Raw genomic sequence first — 6,498 nt, forward strand, 5'->3', positions numbered from 1 at the left:
GAGGGGCGATGCTTCACGTTAACTTTCTACTATTGGGTAGCGAAGTGCCAGGAATGTAGTGACTTAAGACCATGCCGGGTCTTAGCTCAGTTTCCCAAGACATCCGTCCAGGTGTTGGCCAGAGCTGTGATCTCATCCACAATTGGGGGCCTCTCTCGAGCTCCCTCGGTGTGTTGGCAGAATTCATTTCCTCGCAGCTGCAGAAGCCATGATGCTCTGCTGCCTCCGGAGCCTGCCCACTACCTCCTCTTCAGAAAGGACTCACCTGATTAGGTCAGGCCCACCCAGGGTCTCTCCATCAAAGTGATGAAGGACCTTAATTACTTTTGCAAAGTCCCATCACCTTTTCCATATAATGAAGTCTGATCACACAAGTAACATTCATCCTCTTCAACGTTATACTGGAGGCAAGAATCTCTGCACCCATCTTAGGGTTCTGCCCACCCCTTGCCTCTTAGGCACCAAAAGACTTCGCCTACCGCCTAGCAGACTCTTCCCCATGCCCATGTTCCCTGGAGCAGCAGACATAGATCTTCTGGAATGGTGGCCCTGCCAGCCACCTCGTCCCTCTCTCCCTGACTTAGTTTCTCCAAGCAGAAAGTGATCCATGCAGTCCTTACTTACTTCTGTGCTGCTTAGGGGAGCATAACAAATTAATGAATTAATTGTGTTAAGCTCATTAGTCAGATGAAAGGTGGTATCTACATGCAAATTATTATTATTTTGAAATCTTGTGAAGTCATTGCAAAGTTTGCACTTAGTTATTAGACACTGCGCCTTTGCCATCTATCAGCCCCCAGTTCAATAACAATGCTCGTATTTTGCTTCAAACCATTAATTTGAAAATAACCACCTTGGTGCTCATGATGTGCTGATGGGGAATTATCTGCCCTGGGAACTTGCCAGCAAGAATTATAAAAAGAGATTTGCATTAGCTGAAGCGCAAAAAGGAGAACCAATCAGAAAGCAGGAGAAACATATCCCCACTGGTCGCCTCTTTTACCTTCCAGGGGCTGCAGAAAAGGGGGTGCTCCCTCCCCCGCTCCCCCGGATCACCAGGGGGCCCCAGTGTCCTAATGGGGGAGCTGTAGCTCCATGTTTGCGCCCTCTCACTACAACTACAGCCGTCCCAAGGTGGTCTGCGGCTTCCTGCCCTGGGGGTCTTCCAGGGACATCTTCCTTTCCTGCTTCCCAGGCCTTCCTGGAAGCTCTGAGCCCTGCTCCCTAGAGAGCACCAGTCTCAATGGGCCAAATCATATGCCGCCAAGGCTCCCTCTCAAGTCTCTGCCCACGTCCCACTTTGTGCATACACTCCAAAGTTGCTTCCATGCTGGAACTTACCCTTGCTGTGTCAGTCCACTGGGATCTCTGTTCCACTGGCTTAGCCTTTATCCCTCTGGGAAACCCCCACCCCATCCCACACAGCCCTCTTGAGCCCATTCTCCCCGGCAGCAAGCCCCAGCTCAGTCTGACTCCCTAGTGAGCTCTGGGAGCCAGTGGGCCAACGGCAGGAGGGTAGACTGAGTGGATGGAAAGGAAAAAGAAAGACCTTGACCTACACAAAGCCAAGACTAAGGGCTCGTGTCTGGGTTGGGTTACTAGTTCCATCCTCCATTCTGCAACAACTGGTGACAGGCAGCAGTTCCATCCTCCCCAGGGGCATAGTGGACTGAATTTGAACAGAGCAAGCTGGGGGTCAATCTGTAATTCTCCTCAGTGTGACTTAAAAAACAATGCTAAAGGCCTGCCATTGAGGTGTCTGAGGACGCCTGCATCTGGGTCTGTAGCCTCTAGTAAGGGGTTGAACTGTGTCCCCCTCCCACCCCATTCATTCATTTGGTTTTGACACCCAGTACCTCAGACTGTGACCATATTTGGACATAGTTTTAACAGAGGACATCAGATTAAAATGGGTCATAGGTTGGACACTAATGCAATAAGACTGGTGTCCTTACAAATTGGGGGAGTTTGGAGACAGGCGTGCACTCAGGATAAACAGCATGTGAACATGAAGACAGTGTCTCCAAGCCCTTCAGAGAAGTCTGGAACAGATCTCATCTCCCTCCCAGCTCTCAGAAGGAACCGAGCCTGTGGACCCCTTGATCTCAGACTTCTAGCTTCCAGGTCTGGGACAAGATACATTTCCTGTTGTTCAGCCCCTCTCCCTCTGTGGTCGTTGATTATAGCCATCCTACCACAGGCATGTATTTGTCCTCATCCATTCATTTGATAAGTAGTCATTAAGTCACAGTAGGAAGAAGCAATTCAGCCCTCCCATGTCCTCATGATGCTCATGGACCAGTGGGGTGAGAGCCATTCAGCAGATAACCACACAAATAAATAAGAAATTGCCACAAAGGCAAGTATCATGAAAGAAAAAAATCCTTGCTGCTGAAAGCTTGTTAACTAAGGGTGCGTGGTAAGTCAAGAAGGCTTCACTGAAGAGGTGCCATTTGAGTTGAAATCTGAGAGTTGACAAGGCAGAGAGGGAAGGGCAGCTCAGGTCTAAGGAGCATCAGGTGCAAAGGCCCTGTGGTTGAACTTGCTGCAGAACCCTGCCCAGGCTCTCGGGTGGCCCACAAACATGCCCATTGGCCTCAGTCATTTAGCTAACACTGGCAGCTCAGTGAGGGCACTTCCAATAGACCCTCACTCAGGTTTACCCATCAGCAGGCAAGGGAGGATTTGGTTGAGGCAAAAGCCTGAGAGCTAGGGCAGGAATGAACTGGCCCAAACACTGGCTACCACTCTCAGCATCCTGGGTCTGTGAGACAAGTACCGAGAAGTAAGGGCATTGTGTGGCGCTGTGAGGGGGCTGGCCCTGGCTTGAATCGCCACCTGCTGCTTACCAGCCACATCACCTTAAACATGTCACTCTTTCTGAGTCTCAAGTTTCTCATCTGTCAAGTGGGGATAAAATTATGCCTGCCAGTATCGACTCCATCTACAGACCACAGCCCAGGAGAAATCGTCGATACCTACCTCCATGCCACCTTCCACACTCACATTTGGCACTGGTGTTTTTTTCTGGAACAGAGAATGACAGCCAGATCTCACCCCTAAGAGCCAACCTCCTGGGATCCACAGTAGATTATGGGTGGTGCAGCCCGACCTGGCAGGTCAGACAGACTGGAGTCCCAAGGAGAGTGGGCTGAGGTGGCTGTACCCATCGGAAAAGGCAGGGCCAGGCTCTGTGCACCAGGCAGCTACTCCCCTGACCTGTCCCCAACCCGAGCTGGCCCGGCCCCCCGCCTCTGGCCATGTGGCTGTATTTCCTTCCTGCTTTTCAGGGACAGTAATTTATGGCTTGGCGAACTCTGACTTCTTTGTCGTGGAGCCATTGTGTTCGTTAGCATAATCATTTCTCAGAAAAGGTGTCAATAAAGGCTGGGGAGTAAACACAAACCCCCCCACCACCCCAACTGCTAAATAATTTCTGGAATGAGTTGTCAGGAACCTTTTATTTACTGATTTTGCGCATTTCATTTATTTCTGGCACGGGGCCAACCTTCCTGACAGTTAAGATTTATTGATTTAATTGCCTAGGGTAACCATGCAATAAAATCATCTCAAAGATAAATTTTCATGGCACTGTGCAGCATGGAGGTAATTTTTCAAATGCTACGGCTATATTTCTGCAGGTTACAGGTGCAAAATTTGCTTAAAGCAGGGATGTCTCATTATTGCAGCCCAGGAGCGTTGGGGGCCAGCTCTGGTGGAATTTCTTCCGAGAGCTAGACCAAGTAAGAGAGAGAGGAGAGGTGGGGGGAGAGTGGAGAAGGGGGAGGGGGGAGAGAGAAGGGGGGGAGAGGGAGGGGGAGAGAGAGAAAGAGAGAGAGAGAGAGAGAGAGAGAGAGAGAGAGAGAGAGAGAGAGAGAGAGAGAGAGAGAGAGAGAGAGAGAGAGAGAGAGAGAGAGAGAGAGAGAGAGAGAGAGAGAGAGAGAGAGAGAGAGAGAGAGAGAGAGAGAGAGAGAGAGAGAGAAACACAGCCCTTTCCGGAAAGAAATGATATTTCCTTAATTGGTTCATATATTCAATGCCCATGAGAAGGCGGGCCTTCACTTTAATTAGGAGTGGGCTTGGAGGTTATTTACAGTGTTCTGAGGAATCATTTGTTTCCAGCTGTGCGGCGCCTCACAAGGAGATGATTGCCACTTGTGACATTCGCGTTTATTGCTGCTTTAGATCTTTTTATTTACCCTGTTAAAGTGCTCATTACGGCTCGGAACCACGGGTAAATGAAAAACTCTGATTAACTCCCAGGTTAATGGTAACATTTCGGGAAGTCAGAAATAGCATAAACTTTTAACAATGTGAAATCTTTTCTTATCTCCTTGATTTATTTTACAGTGTTTTTGCTTTGAGTGCAGGTTTCAGACGGCGCTGTTCAATAGCTTATTAAACTTGCAGCCGAGGTGGTTTGCTGTTTGGATAGATTTTGCTCAGGTGTAAACTTTTGGGGCAGGTAGTGACTTTTTTTTATTTTTTCCACCATATTGAGTTCCAGCAGTGGGGTCTGGAACGTTGGCTCCAGAGCTCCCGGCACCATGCAGGACGTGCAGGAACTGGTCTGAAACGGTTGACCTTGTGTCGGGGCAGGAATGGACGCGGTGCCGGTTTTCTAGGATCCAGCAGACCGGGTAGAGGAGAAGTCAGAGTCCTCAGTGGTTTTTTGCAGGTTTTTTATTTAGATTACCAGGTACATGGCAGGCAGGGGCGCTGGGGGGCCGGGAGGCTGAGCTCCCAGCAGGTCTTCACTCTGAGCTCTCCGGCCTTCTCTCAGCTTCTGCTTCTCTTGCTTCTCTCTCAGCTTCTACTGGAGTCCCCGTGACGCCGCCCTTAAAAGCCCAGTCGAGTCCCATCTACCTAGGCCCACACCCTACTCCAGGTGCCGCCATGAGGCATGCATTCAGGACCGCAGGGTTCTGTCATCTCTCCTGATGGCGGGAGGGCAGAAAAGCCTGATACCTTTTACCTCACCCTACACCTTAAAACCTCCTCCTTGCCCAGAGTGGGCAGGAAGGACAGCCTGGGACAGGGGGAAGGTCAGCCCAGGATCAGGGTAGGGTCAGCCCGGGATGGGGGTTGGGACCACCTGGGATGGCAGGAGGGAAGGCAGCTGCCGGGTTTTCAGATGAACCTGGATGAGGTACCAAGGACCATATGCCATAGTTGAATCCCAGCCCCAGCCCCCTCATAGAGTAAATGAGTGAATCAGGCTTTTTGCACCGCTGGCCTCTGTGACCCTCACCTGCGGCCTTGATTGTGTGGACGCAGAAGGCGCCTGGGAGCGTGGGCACAGGGCACGTGGGCCTGACGGTGCCCACCTGGAGCACGGTGTGGGCGTGTGTAAGTGCACACCCCTGAGCCTAGAGGCCCGGGGACACAAGGGCGGCGTCACTCAGACGGCTACAGGAGGACGAGCGGCGCGACTACAGCAGAGAGACCACAAGGCGATGAGAGAGAGACTGCCAGAGAGTGCCCAGAGAAAGAACGTAAAATCTGTTGGGGGCTGGGAGGCTCCGTTGCCTGCCTGCATCCCAGCCCGCCGCTCACCACCTGAGCCCTACGTTGCCCCTGCCCAGCCAGTGCGGGTCTCCGTGCAGGTCAGCCTCCCCGCCTGGTGCGCCCGTGAGCCTGGTTCCCTGAGAGAGCACTGAAGTCTGGAAAGGCCACCGAGGGCTCCAGGATTCTCCCTTATCCATCTGCCCGAATCGATAGTGAACCTGTCCTGTGCCTGCTGGCACTGTACCCCCTCATTGCTCAGAAGGGGAAACTGAGGCCCAGGAGTTAGGAGCAGAGATGGGTGTAAAAGCAGGTCTGCAGATGCAATGGGCAGATCTCCCCATTTTTCTACTACTTATGTCACCCCTTCCTATGCTCAGTGACACAGTCCAACTACACGTCATCTTTCTGGGCAACTCACCGCCCCTCCACCCTTCCGTTCCTCTACTTACAGACAAGCGGAGCTAGAGGAGGTGCCCCCCTAAGCACTTGCTCCCTTCAGACAGTGCATCGAGACTTCTGAACGTCTAGCTGGTCTTGTGCCGTCACCTGGCTGTTTGCTATACAACTCAACAGCCCTCAGGTGTCAGACCCCAAACTCCATACCCACACTGACTGGCGGCTGCACATCCCCCTCCAGTGCAGTGGGCTTTGCCTAGTGCATGGGATGTGATTTGCGAAACTATAAAAGAGGGAGTTCAGACGGTCTAAAGAGGCAGCAGTGAGAATTTGAAATAGGATGAAGTGGTGCGGCCAGCTGACCCTGAGACCAACTGGAGGGTCATCTGATGGGGCGTCCCTGTGAGGATTCTGAGGCTCCACTCAAGGACTGATTGTGAGGCACAGGGCTTGTGTGTACACACTTGCTCACCCCATGAAAGTGTGTGAAGAGTCAGTAATCCTCAGGGTCCTCTGCAGGACGGAGTGTGGGGGACAGGTGATTACATGAGCGGGGAGGGGACAGACCTCCACCTGGCTCAGGTGGCCTGGCTG

Source organism: Talpa europaea (genome assembly GCF_964194135.1).
Source record: "Talpa europaea genome assembly, chromosome: X".
Classification (NCBI taxonomy): Eukaryota; Metazoa; Chordata; class Mammalia; order Eulipotyphla; family Talpidae; genus Talpa; species Talpa europaea.